This window comes from Triticum dicoccoides, chromosome 6A (assembly GCF_002162155.2).
Source record: "Triticum dicoccoides isolate Atlit2015 ecotype Zavitan chromosome 6A, WEW_v2.0, whole genome shotgun sequence".
NCBI lineage: Eukaryota > Viridiplantae > Streptophyta > Magnoliopsida > Poales > Poaceae > Triticum > Triticum dicoccoides.
The window spans coordinates 298,288,172-298,303,519 of NC_041390.1; positions in this window are offsets into that span (position 1 = coordinate 298,288,172).

Consider the following 15,348-nt stretch of genomic DNA (forward strand, 5'->3'; position numbering starts at 1 on the left):
TACATAGCTCGAAAACACAAGAGTCAGCGGAACCAAAAATATCTGAGTACAGACATAAGTTAAACAAGTTGCCGTAAGATGGCTAGCACAAACTGAGGTACAGACATAAGTTAAACAAGTTGCCATAAGATGGCTAGCACAAACTGAGGTACAGATCGAAAGAGGCACATGCCTCCTGCCTGGCATCCTCCTAAACTACTCCTGGCCGTCGTCAGCGGCCGGCACGTAGTAGTAGGCACCTCCCGAGTAGTAGCAGTCGTCATCGACAGTGGCATCTGGCTCATGGACTCCATCGTCTGGTCACAACAATCGGGTATAGAAAGGGGGAAAGGGGGAGCAAAGCAACCATGAGTACTCATCCAAAGTACTCGCAAGCAAGGAGCTACACTACATATGTATGCATTGGTATCAAATGGAAAAGGGTAGCATATGTGGACTGAACAGCAGAATGCCGGAATAAGAGGGGGATAGCTAGTCCTGTCGAAGACTACGCTTCTGGCAACCTCCATCTTGAAGCAGTAGAAGAGAGTAGATGGTAAGTTAACCAAGTATCATCGCATAGCATAATCCTACCCGGCGATCCTCTCCTCGTTGCCCTGTTAGAGAGCGATCACCGGGTTATATCTGGCACTTGAAAGGGTGTGTTTTATTAAGTATCCGGTTCTAGTAGTCATAAGGTCAAGGTACAACTCCAAGTCGTCCTGTTACCAAAGATCACGGTTATTCGAATAGATAAACTTCCCTGCAGGGGTGCACCACATTTCCCCACACGCTCGATCCCCTTTGTCCAGACACACTTTTCTGCGTCATGCCCGGCCTCGGAAGATCAACACGTCGCAGCCCTACCTAGGCACAACAGAGAGGTCAGCACGCCGTTCTATATCCTATGGCACAGGGGTCTGGGCCCATCGCCCATTGCACACCTGCATGTTGCGTACGTGGCCGGCGAGCAGACCTAGCCTCCCTTATATAAGAGCAGGCGTTCCAGTCCAACCCGGCGCGTGCCGCTCAGTCGCTGACGTCAAGAAGGCTTCGGCTGATACCATGACGTCGAGTGCCCATAACTGTTCCCGCGTAGTTTGGTTAGTGCGTATAGGCCAGTGGCCAGACTCAGATCAAATACCAAAATCTCGTTAAGCATGTTATTTAGAAGTAACCGCGGATGCCAACCAGGGCCAGGCCCACCTCTCTCCTAGGCGGTCTCAACCTGCCCAGTTGCTCCGCCTCAAAGATCCACCTAGAGGGTCGTTGGGACAAGGGTCGTTTTAGCACCCAATCTGTGAATCACTCACGGGTACTCTACGAGCTGACCCGACTTTAGTCATCACAGGTATCATATAATATGTATATAAGTATACGCCCGTGATCACCTCCCGAATGATCATGGCCCGATAGTATAGCATGGCAGACGGACAAGAATGTAGGGTCACTGATGATAAACTAGCATCCTATACTAAGCATTTAGGATTGCAGGTAAGGTATCAATAACTGTAGCAACAATGATAGGCTATGCATCGGGATGGGATTAACGAAAAGCAGTAACATGCTACACTACTCTAATGCAAGCAGTAGAGAGAGGAATAGGCGATATCTGGTGATCAAGGGGAGGGGCTTGCCTGGTTGCTCTGGCAAGAACGAGGGGTCATCTTCGATGTAGTCGAACACACGGACATCGGCAGCGGTCTCGGAGTCTACCGGAAAGAAGTAATGAAGGGGGGACACAATAAATAACAGAGCAATCAAATGTAACACAAAGCAAGACGCGGCAATACGTTGTGCTAGGGGTGACCTAACGTAGGGATAGGTGATACCGGCGAAGGGGGGAAACATCCGGGAAAGTATCCCCGATGTTTCGCGTTTTTGGACAGATGAACCGTAGGGGGAAAGTTGCATGTTTTCTATGCTAGGGATGTGTGATGGATGAACGGGCTACGTATTCGGATCCGTATCGTCGTTCTGAGCAACTTTCATATATAAAACTTTTTCATCGGAGTTACGGTTCATTTTATATGATTTATTGAAGTTTTAAATAATTTTCTAAAATTTCTGGATTAATATTATTTTGAAATAAAAGGATAAAATGCTATGGGTACATAGAGAGTGTACCTAGAGAGGTCCATACATGGCTGAAGTGGACCCAGTTTACTGGGTCAACTGCCCAGTCAGCAGAGGCTGACTGGTGGGCCAAGCTGCTGACTCAGCAGGGTGACTAGGCCAGTCCTATCCACCGGAACAGTGATAGAGCCCCACCCGTCAGTGAAAGTGATCTAATCTATGGGTCAATAAAAGGATGGATAATTAAGGGTGTGGCGCCTGACAGTTAGTGACTATTTAGGTTAGTTAATTATGTAGTTTAATTAACTAATAATTACTTAGTGCGTGGGGCCCATCAGCCAGCGGCACAGAGAGAGGGGTTAGTGGTGCCACGTCAGCGCGCCGGCGGCTAATCGCCGGCAACCACAACGACGACGGCGCGCACGGGAGGTGTCGGAATTCGCCTACGGTGGCTCGTTTCGAATGCGGTTTGCACCTACGGCTTCGTGAGGTTTGCGTGCATCCAGCGGTGGTGTTGGCTGGCCGCGAGATGGCCGGGTTCGATGCCGGCGATGAGGTTGAGCGACGGCGGCTTCGGGCGCGCTTGGACATCGGCTATGTAGGGCACGGGGAGAGGAGGTAGGGATCGCGTTGGAAGACGGGGAAGGCGAGGAGCACAACGCCGTGCTCGGATGCGAGCGGTAATGGTTGTGGTCGTGGCTGCGCCATGCCCGGCGGCGAGGAGCTCCGACCATGGTGGAAACGGCGCAGGGAGTGAGCTACAGGACTGGAGAGGGGCAGGGAAGAGAGGGGAGAGGCGGCGGCCATTCACAGCGTTGCATGGAAGGCTCGGGGGTGCCGGGGACGGTCGGAGATGGTAGATCAATGCGCCGGCCGAGGCAAACGCCAGCGACGGGGAACGGGCGCGGGTGGCAGCTTCGCGGCGCCCCAGCCTCGATCCGGTGGTGGAGGTGGGGGGAGAAGGCCATGGCGGACCTCCTGGACTTCCAGGAAGCGCTCGGGGTGGCCGGTGGCTGCGGCAACGACGACGAGACGGCGACTGCCGCGGGCGGACGAGCTCAGGAACAAGAGAGAGAGGGCGCAGGGGGCGCAAGGGGGAAGGGGGCAGTCTAGGGTTTGGCGGGGGGCTTCGCCAGCAACCTTATCTATGCGGGACGGCCGCGGATGGCCGGCGTGTGGCCACCCGCGGCCACGGACGACGCACGGGTGTCCACCGCGCCCTGTACGAACAGGGAAGGAGAAGGCGCCGGTGATGGGCTGGGTCGGCTCCTGTAGCGAGTAGGCCTAAGTGCACAATGCACTTAGGCCTTTTCTCTTTTTCTTTTATATTCATTTCTGTTTTTCCCTTTATGTTGTTGTTTTGCATTTAGTTAGGCAACCAAATGACTTTTGTAGAATATGGAAATTGTCCACATATTTACACTGCAATTATTGGCACTGCCACAAAAAGTTCGAGAGATGTTTGAATTCATTTGAATTTTGCATAAATGAAATTGGATTAACGGGGCCGTTTTGGTCACTTTTGTAATTTTTTTAGGGCCATTAATCATTTTATCAAATATTGGATGATGTTTTTTTAATAATTAGTTAATATTTGTAACATTTTGAACATTTTTAGTTCGCCGTTTTAAGAAACTATAATTTGACTTTTTATTTGAATTTTTATTTGAACTAAGTTTGAGTCAAGTGAGGTTTAGCAAAAACTTTAATTATGATGACCTGGCATCACTAATAGGGGTTTACTTTAGCTTAAATATCGGGGTGTCACAATTCTCCTCCACTACAAGAAATCTCGTCCCGAGATTTAAGAGGGGGACTAATGGGGAAAAGATTTGGTTACAAAATTCTAACGAGTCTTCTCGTTCTTGTTGCTCATCTCGGAGAGGTCGACCCATTACATTGATGTCTTAATACCCATTACGTTGATGTCTTCATTTCTCTGCTTCAGGTCATCATGATGAAGTCGGCATCCTTTCTTCGGGAACTCCATCGTACTTACGAAAGAATAATGTGTGGGTATTCCGGAAGAACCTACCTCTGCAAGGTTGACTATCTGGTCGATAACATCGGGGAATGTGGCCAAAAGTAACTCTTGAATTGAAACTTAAGAAAATATTGAGAGCAAGGTAAGAAGGTGCAATAAGAAGTTTCAAGCTAGTAGGCAATCATTTGTTGCCTGAAACAGAGTGTGAAAGGGGTTCAGAGCAATGGGCATAAGTATTGCTTCAGATACCAGAATTGGCGATCTCTCGAAAGGTGGCTCATGAATTACACACAAAGCCGCGTGTGAGGAATAACTTTGGAAACAGGGGGTACAGGAGAGTCAGGTTTCGATCCTGTGGAACCGTCGATTATGGGCCCACCATGTGGATTAAAAGAAGGAAGGGCATTGACATCTTACACTATTGTGATAGCAAGGCATTTCAGTGAATAACCGGTCCGTTATGTTGGCTGCATCGTTGGTACCAGGGGCGAGGGACGAAGAGAACCATTTTCCTACTCATTGAACGAGGCGGGCCAATAGGCAAAGTTCTCGTCCATCGGTGGTTATCGGAATGTCATCAACGAAAGTAACAGGGTCTTTTTGACAGAGTGGTATATATTCCTGCTTATATAATATAGATCACAAGACGGTTTAAACAAACCAATGGAAAGGAAAAGTGATTATCAGGTTCAAACAGAACAATGGAAAGGAAAATATGTTTAAACACATATTTCAATGGTATATCCTTCCCAAGGACAAGCAGAGCATGATATCCATGAAAGGATATAATGTAGAAAACTCTTTAGGTAAGGTGAGAGAAATTTCATGACATTACCCATACAATGGTGTTTGGATAATTAAGCGAGAAACATTTAGCATTGGGCTTCAAATGTTCTTCGTTGAAAATTGGAGTACCACAGACATGCTTTGAGATAGCATTGACATGGTCATTGGGTAAAGATCGGACTTGGATACTCAAAGGATTCATCAGGAACAACTTATAGAATAAGTCTTACAATTTCCTCATGGACGAATGGATAACATTTCTAAAAGGATACAATTGCAATACGTCCTCCGACCAGGTGTGCTAGGCATGACATCACCTTACCGGTTATACTAAGACCAATGTAATAACTCTTGGAAATATGTTCCAACCATCATATCTGACCGAGATTCAGATTTGATAGGTGTTAGGATACCTCAGAATCAAGATGCCTGAGAAGAAAAGGTGCAACACAAATTGTCAAGATGACATTGTAAGATCCTCGGGAGATGAACTATGGAAGCGAGTTTCCAAACAAGAGTTCATCATTAAATCAAGGAGAGGGTGAGGAGGTGAATGATGGACTTAGTGACAACTCATTGAGATTTCAAAAAAGATGGATTTCCACAATCATGTGAACAAGGAGATAGCATTTGTCAGATCAAATGGTATAATGATGTATGCTCGAGGAAAACATACACAATTTAACAAAGATAGAAGGGTGCACCCTGAAATCTGGACTGGGTAGCACGATCAATGTTTGAATGATGATTCAATAAGCAATAGAGTTAGAATGAAACTATCGACCGTTAACTTCAAATCAATAGGGTTGCTAGGGGGGCAGAATCCAAATAGTACCATCCACCTGTTGGTGTCCCAGTTAGAATTGACATGGGGCCAAGAATTTGTGGTGATGGTGAGAAGTATCACTATACCAGGAACTCTTAAGAGGTGGAGCAATTCCCACAACATTCTCGACATAATAGATGGTAATACTCCAAGGTAGATCATAACACCAGCTTGATAGAAAGGAACTCAAGGTACTACATGAGACATGAACAAGTTTGTGTTGGACGGAAGTTAATAAAGTTGCCAATGATAACACAAATCATCAAGGGGCAAGGAGGGTATTTATCATCAAGAATTTGATAGAGATCTCAGAAGAACCCAGAATGTTGATGATGATCATGACACCTTTCTTGAGAGATTTCATGAAGATGTAATCGATCAGCGATGACATCCAGTCGAAGGAATGATGAAGCGAAAGGTTATTGGAACCAAGGGTATGACACATACTCGAAATCAAGCTTGCTGTTTAAGGAGAAATTATATGATGAGAAAAATCGACGTAAGGTTAGCTCATCATCAAAAATTGTGCTCCGGAAAGAAGGACCAGGTACACAGTTAAAATTTAGCACAATAATGATATAGCCGATCAGGCTAGGAATGACTTGAAGGATTATTAAACTCGTAAGCAATGAAAATTACTTAGAGTTATTGAATCGGAGGGCGGAATCAATTCACTTATCGGTGTCCTCGAGTGAAATAACTCAGAACCCGGGGGGAAATCTGAAATCGGTGAGAGGCAATACAAGATGAAGACTCATAGAAAGCAACACAGTTCTTTGATATTCTCGAGATACTGGAGGGTATTACTCGAAGGAAGATCGACATAGGGGTTGCGGAGATGTATTGATCCGTAGAAGACAAGTGTTTTCACTTGCTTGAGAAATGGGATCAAGTAGAAAATATGGTCAGAACCACGATTGCAATGGATCAATTCACAAATACCAGATAATATTATATCAAGGAAACAGATAATTACAAGAAGCTTCCATGATAGGATCTACATCGTGTCCATTGGCATGAACACAAGTTCAAGGTCGACTCCCACTTCCTCAATGCATAACCTTCCATTCACCTCTCGCTTTTCAAAAATGACATTAGTTGTTCAAAGTTTTACCTGGTGCAATACCAGATAAGTACGGCCCGTGAAATCTTTCGGGTTCACAGAGATTAAGGAAGGCATAGGTTCAACCCATCGGGGCATCGTAGAAACCTATACCACAAACTTCAGGAGTAAATAATACAAGCTCAAAAGTAGAGCATGGTTGACAAAACAGAGGATACAATTTATTAAAGGCAATATGTATCCGAGGAAAGGCTCACAAGCTTATTGAATATGAAGGACGTTGTCGGATAAATTTTCGACAAAGGGTCTGGTGGTCCACAAGGGATCTGATGTGAGCATCGGTACTCAACCATAGGAAGAAAGAATGCAAGGGGATCAGATTATAGAAACAACTGACTAACTCAAAGCTCAAATGCAAAGGAATTATGAATTCCAAGACAAGGGTTCAGAAGCAATGCTCTGATTAGGGATGGATAAGTTGAATAGCCTTATGGGTAAAATTGATGGCAATTTGGTTGGTCGGGATCCAGCTCATGTTTAAAATGGCGTCTGAGCCAGAAGGATGAATTCTAGGATCTGGTTGAGGATTGCGAGCATTCGCACTTATTGAATCAATGGGCTCAAAATGATAGTGGCAAAGGATGCCAATAAGATTACTATACTTATGGGACTAACCATAATGTAAGCAAGCAAGAATTTCAAGAGCAATAAGATGCTGAGTATTTTCGAAAGATCAAATAGTATTTTGAAGACTTTGGTGAAACACATGATCAACTAGGGATGAACGAATACTCGGTAAGTGCAAGGAATTATCCGTAGTGGTATTTCTGCGGCAAGGAACTACAAGGCAGTGGCACAAAGTATTCTCGGGGTATCTTGTAATACGAAGATCGAGTGGAAATAAAAACAAGAACGACAGGTGTAAGCATTTATCCATAGGGATATTTTGGTGGTATGGAATTGTAAAAGCAACAGGCACAAGGTCTTGAGAGAATATCGAAGAGTATCTTCGAAATCTTATGGTGCAGCCGGCGATCATCTGGACTGAAGGGGCTCTCCGGGAGATAGTATTTTCGAGAACCTAAGTTAGATTTTAGTAAATTTGTTAAACCCGAATAGAAGAGAGATTAGAGTCCCAGAGTATAGATGAGGAATAAAAGATCCCAATACCACCCAATGGCGGCATGGGCCCATGGGCCGCACAGCCAAGTTAGTAAAACGATTTTCAGCGACTAGACTCAACTTCGGCCAAGGAACGTGGAAGGGGGATTCCTACAGGCAGTCGGCTCTGATACCAACTTGCGACGCCCCCGATTTGACCGTACACTAATCATACACGCAAATGTGTATGATCAAGATCAAGGACTCACGGGAAGATTCCACAACACAACTCTAGACACAAATTAAAATAATACAAGCTTTATATTACAAGTCAGGGGCCTCGAGGGCTCGAATACATAGCTCGAAAACACAAGAGTTAGTGGAAGCAACAATATCTTAGTACAGACATAAGTTAAACAAGTTGCCATAAGATGGCTAGCACAAACTGAGATACAGATCGAAAGAGGCGCAGGCCTCCTGCCTGGGATCCTCCTAAACTACTCCTGGCCGTCGTCAGCGGCTGGCACGTAGTAGTAGGCACCTCCAGAGTAGTAGCAGTCGTCATCGACAGTGGCGTCTGGCTCATGGACTCCATCGTCTAGTCGCAACAATCAGGTATAGAAAGGGGGAAAAGGGGGAGCAAAGCAACCATGAGTACTCATCCAAAGTACTCGCAAGCAAGGAGCTACACTACATATGTATGCATTGGTATCAAATGGAAAAGGGTAGCATATGTGGACTGAACAGCAGAATGCCAGAATAAGAGGGGGATAGCTAGTCCTGTCGAATACTACGCTTCTGGCAACCTCCATCTTGAAGCAGTAGAAGAGAGTAGATGGTAAGTTAACCAAGTATCATCACATAGCATAATCCTACCCGGCGATCCTCTCCTCGTTGCCCTGTTAGAGAGCGATCACCGGGTTATATCTGGCACTTGAAAGGGTGTGTTTTATTAAGTATCCGGTTCTAGTTGTCATAAGGTCAAGGTACAACTCCAAGTCGTCATGTTACCGAAGATCACGGCTATTCGAATAGATAAACATCCCTGCAGGGGTGCACCACATTTCCCGACACGCTCGATCCCCTTTGTCCGGACATACTTTTCTGGGTCATGCCCGGCCTCGGAATATCAACACGTCGCAGCCCTACCTAGGCACAACAGAGAGGTCAGCATGCCGGTCTAAATCCTATGGCGTAGGGGTCTGGGCCCATCGCCCATTGTACACCTGCACGTTGCGTACGCGGCCGGCGAGCAGACCTAGCCTCCCTTATACAAGAGCAGGCATTCCAGTTCAACCCAGCGCGCGCCGCTCAGTCGCTGACATCAAGAAGGCTTTGGCTGATACCATGACGTCGAGTGCCCATAACTGTTCTCGCGTAGTTGGTTAGTGCGTATAGGCCAGTGGCCAGACTCAGATCAAATACCAAAATCTCGTTAAGCGTGTTATTTAGAAGTAACCGCGGACGCCTACCAGGGCCAGCCCCTCCTCTCTCCTAGGTGGTCTCAACCTGCCATGTCGCTCCGCCACAAAGATCCACCTAGAGGGCCGTTGGGACAAAGGTCCTTTCAGCCCCCAATCTGTGAATCACTCGCGGGTACTCTACAAGCCGACCCGACTTTAGTCATCACAGGTATCATATAATATGTATATAAGTATACACCCCTGATCACCTCCTGAGTGATCACTCCCGATAGTATAGCATGGTAGACGGACAAGAATGTAGGGCCACTGATGATAAACTAGCATCCTATACTAAGCATTTAGGATTGCAGGTAAGGTATCAATAACTGTAGCAACAATGACAGGCTATGCATCAGGATGGGATTAAGGGAAAGCTGTAACATGCTACACTACTCTAATGCAAGCAGTAGAGAGAGGAATAGGCGATATCTGGTGATCAAGGGGAAGCAAGAAACTAAGATTGCAATCTGGATATTGCGAATATAAGATGAAAGCTTTATTGATCAAGGTGGGGTTCTGTGACGCCTTTGTCTGGTCGTTGAACACAAACGAAGTACGCGAAGTTGCAGCTATGGCGAACTTTTAATCTAAACAAAACCCAAGTCTAAACGATGCCCTAAGGGCTGTATATATGGAGGAAGAGGGGGGGAATTTCGTGGCCCTTGGTGGAGGGGTCCGAAATCAACCCTATCTCTTGTTTCCCCACACATACGGACTCTAAAAATAGCCTATATTTATGTATTTCGAAATTACATGGGCCTGGCCCAATAATAAGGTGACGCATCACCTAAAATAGCCTCGGGACGAAATTTATGAAGTGGCATCTTGTATATTTCGTCCAAGGCTTCATGCACCCATTATGGTGGCTTCAAAGTCCTGAAATCATCACTTGTAACTCCGTTATTGTTCCCCTTGCGCATGCCATCATCTCCATGCTTGTTCTTGCTCCAATGTTCATCCTTCTCCAAGCTAGGCCCTTCATTTGTAAGCAAAACAAATGTATCCAATTTAGGCAGCATCATATTCTCATGAACATTAGAATCATTACCAAGAAACGAAAGTACCTGGTAATTTAGTTGGCGTGCACGAGCTCTAGTAATTGGTCCAGTATGTATAGCAGCAGGGGCTGTGGGTGTAACAATTGTATTGATGTCCTCATCATCCTCCCCTTCTTGAAATGAAGTCGTCCTCGACGAGAGTTCATCTTCCTCACCCAAATAAGGCTTCAAATCTGCAATGTTAAAAGTGGGACTAACCCCAAAATCTGCAGGCAGCTCAAGTTTATATGCATTATCATTTTTTTCTCTAACACCTTAAAGGGACCATCAGCACGTGGCATTAGCTTTGATTTGCGCAAATCAGGAAATCTATCCTTACGCAAATGTAACCAAACAAGATCTCCAGGTGCAAACACAACATGTTTTCTACCCTTATCTCCAGCAAGTTTATATTTAGCATTCATACGCTCAATGTTTTCCTTAGTTAACTCATGCATTTTTAAAATCAATTCAGCACGTTGTTTAGCATCAAAATTAACCTTCTCCGAAGATGGAAGAGGCAACAAATCAATAGGTGCACGAGGTAGGAAACCATACACAACTTCAAAAGGGCACATCTTAGTAGTAGAACGCAATGAACGATTATAAGCAAATTCAATATGAGGCAAGCATTCCTCCCACATTTTCTTATTATTCTTCAAAACAGCCCTAAGCATAGTAGACAACGTTCTATTGACTACTTCAGTTTGTCCATCAGTTTGGGGGTGACAAGTAGTACTAAAAAGCAGTTTAGTCCCCAACTTAGCCCATAAACATCTCCAAAAGTGGCTAAGAAATTTAGTATCACGATCTGAAACAATAGTATTTGGCACACCATGCAAGCGAATAATTTCACGAAAGAACAAATCATCAACATTAACAGCATCATCGCTTTTATGACATGGTATAAACTGTGCCATTTTCGAGAATCTATCCACGACAACAAATATGCTATCCCTCCCCTTCTTTGTTCGAGGTAAACCTAAAACAAAGCCCGACCCATTCTTTCCTTGAGATGAGGTAGGCTTTAAGATATTAGTCGACTCCTTGATGAAGTTGGCATTCGTTTTCAAGGAAGTAGGATCACATACTTGCCTGCGCTCGGTGGGAGGTTTCATGCCCTCAAGAAATTTGCTTAGAATGTCCTTGACCTCGTATCATAGATGATTTAAGTGAGGCATGGCCTCCTTCAAATAACCATAGGTAACCCCAGTCGAGTCCACAATGTGGATTTCTCTCCATACCTATCCCCATCGTCAACCATACCCTTAGGTGGTAAAGCCCTTAATAAAGAGAAGAGACTCTAATACCAATTGAAAGATAATAGGTTTAACTTCTTTTAACAATTTAGGCTCAACAAGATAATAGGTTGTCTAGATATGCAACTAGGTGAAACCTATATGATAAGGACAACACCGACAACAAATGCAAGCACGAGATACAAACACAATATAAGCTTGCACAAAGTAAAGGTAAGAAGTAACAACAAGTGGAGTTGATGGAGACGAGGATGTGTTACTGAAGTTCCCTCCTTTTGGAGAGGTATATATCCATTTGAGCAGTGTGGAGGCGCAATGCTCCCAAAGAAGCTAGTAGGGCCATCATATTCTCCTCACACCCTTGCACAATGCACGATGTCATGATTACACTAGCCGTTCACTTGAAGGCGGCAACCGGATGTTTAAAAACAAGGATGGGGCTCTCTCCAGAACTTAATTGGAGGCTCCCAAGACCACCACGAAGCTCCACCAAAATGGAATGTGGCTCCAAGATGACCTCTTCCATCCAGGGTGCCCCAACACACAAGAGTAACAAGATCTCCAGGGGATTGTGGGGGAATCAAAATTCTCTTGGTGGAAGTGTACACTGAGGCCTTCTCCTCCAAACCCTAGAGTATCAAGAAGTTTTGATTGCTAGGGAGGGTCATCGTGCAAGTTTGAGCTTTAGGGCAACAGTGGAGCAATGGGGGAAAGAGGTGGTCTTCTTGGGGAAGAAGACCCCCTTTTATAGTGATGGGTTCAAATCCAATGGTTATGTGCATTGGTCGTGCTCAAGCGGTAATACTGCTCAGGGGAGCGGCACTACCGCTTAGCATTGTAGTTTCTCTACGACCTTGCGAGTACTAGACCAATACTAGTACGGTAGTTCCGCGAGAGCGATACTACTGTTAATTGTCGAAGGGTAACAGAGGAACCAGCGATAGTTAGCATGACACTAGAGTGGAAGTGGTGTCGGCGGTACTAATGTGAATTTTCCGAGGGGATACAAAAGACTCGGCACCAAGCGGAAGTAGCCAGCGTTACTACCGTGAAATGATGAGGGAGAAACAGAAGGCTCAACCCCAAGCGGCACTAGCCACGGTACTGACCAATGGAAGTACTGCATAAGCGGTACTACCGCTTCGCCTCTGACAAAATGCTAATGCAACAAGAGATGGATGCTCCAAAGCTGTGGGAAGGATAGGTGGGTCTGGCGATCCGACCTCAAACGGTCAAATCTCTGTCCATAAGTGTCATCCCTGGGTCAGTAATGCTGACACACATAGTACTTGAAGGATTTAAAACAGAGTTTCAATCACACACTTATTACATCGATAGTCTCAAAAGAGAACTTATAACAATAATATGGCTTAAGGCCATCTAAATAAGATAACAGCGGAAGGCTTCGAAGGTAAAGCGAGTCCATCAACTCCAACGGCATAGCTGAGTGCACGACAACGACCTAGCGCGCCTTACTCTTCGTCTGAAAAGTCTGCAACATAATACGTTGCAGCCCGAAACGGGTCAGCACATGGAATATGCTAGCAAAATAACACTGTAGAGCAATGAACATGTCACAACTATAACTATAGGCATATATGGTTGGTGGAGGCTCTATGGTTAAAGTTTTTACGCAAAGCCAATTTTTCCCTACTGCAAAGCACTAGTGCAGAACCAGGCTATAGCACCGGTTCGTAAGGCCCTTTAGTGACGGTTCGGTAATCGGCACTAAAGTGTGGGGACTAAAGGTCCCCCCCCTTTAGTACCGGTTCCACACGAACCGGTGCTAAAGGGCAACCACGTGGCACGAGCCAGCTCCGGTGGCAGGGAGCCCTTTAGGTTGGTGACACCAACCGGTATTAAAAGGTTGGGGGGTTTTGGGTTTATGATTTCTTTTTCATTTAATTTTTTGTTTTCCATTTAATTCTTTTTCATTTGCTGGTATTTTACGATACTGCATATTGTACACGTTATGCATAAGTATAAATAGAATTTCGAGTAGAACCGATCATATATATATATATATATATATATATATATATATATATATATATATATATATATATATATATCATCGAATGTCTCACAACCACCATTAATTCACACATACACACATGTATATATATATACAATTAGCTAGCTATATATAATTTCTCCTAATTGGTGCCTTCGGAGCCGGTGGCATTAGCCTAATTGGTGCCTTCGGAGCACGATGACAATTGGAAATGGTTCATGGGGGCGGTAGCGGGTAATAGTATTCTCTGCTCGTATCTATGACTTGGTCGAGCAAAAATCCTGCTATTTCCTCTTGAATTGCTTGTATGCGCTCCGTTGGTAGGAGCTTGTCCCGCACCTCTCTGAACTGTTAAGAAGGAGATCAATATGCATGTGTATTAGTTGTGTGACTAGATATCGATAATGGTGTAAAAATTGTGAATAGTGTTCTGACAAACGTACCGATTCCTGTCTTTGCTTTGAGATCTGCTCCTTTCGGACGCCATCATGCGAATGTTCTCGCAAACGTAGTATCCACACAGATCATTCCCCGGCGCCTGCTTCAGGGCCTTTACGAGAATGGAATTTGATCAGATAATAATTAATCAAGCATGATAATTAAAGAGATGGTAGCTAGCTAGCTAGTACTACTTAATTACTTACCTTGGGTCGATACCATTTCAGCTTTTGTTTCCATTGGCCTGGAGTGACGTTGATGAACTTTGCCCAAGCCCTGCCCGCCGACAAAGAAAATGAATAAAGGGGTTATTAAATAGCTGTTATCAGGAAATGACGAACTAATTAAATAGGCCGAGATATAGTTAATAATGATTGAAATTACCTGTTTGCTATCCCCTTCACGATGGTGTAGTCACTTTGTTTCTTAAGTAGTGAGTCCAGTACTTCAACTGTTCCTTCATCAACTTTAATGATTAACAAGATCCAGTGAAAACTGCATGCACACACGTTTGCATGTCTTAACTAAGCGGGCATATATATGTAAGCAAAAACATGTAGCTAGCTAGTAAGCAAAAAATAGAATTTGTAGTACAAGACAGTGTGACTCACAGGAAAACTGTAAGGAAGTAGTATATATTCATTGTATTTGAGGCGCTTGAAGAACTCTAGCATGCTTTCCTCTACAATTGCTCGATAATATGTATCTAAGTTCCATGTGTATTCATTAATGGTATTTGGGTCAATGAACCCAATGCCATAGCGTGCACCTTTTTTCATTTCATACATCTTCATCCTGCATAATACCACGGAAAAGAATATAGTGAGGATAATTACAGGTAATGATTGATCAAAATGATCACTACAGCTAGCTTGAGACTTAAATTACAGAAAGAAATCACTTACAGACAATAGCAACTGACGATGGATTTGTCGAGTGCGTCTTGATTGTATAACTGAAATAGTTCTGAATACTCAATGGACACTGCTTTCTCATGGAAGTAATGATCCTTCTTGACATTCACCATGAGGGACTCTCGATTGGAAATCTTGGTAATGTTCATGTACCATTGATGAAATTTATACATTCTCGTTGGGAGCTTCTTGACCTCGTCTGGCTCGACCAAAGGTTGGCCCCGGACATATTTCCGTTTTATTTCCTCCTCTCTAAGCGGAGACATGGGCTCGATATCGAGGAGTTGTCCAACAGTGATCTTGAGCATTTCAGCCTGCTCAATATGCTGCTCGGTTATTACCACATCGCCCAGCTGGGGAACGTTAACGGTTCGCCCACAATAATATTGGGCGCGCGTACTCTCATGT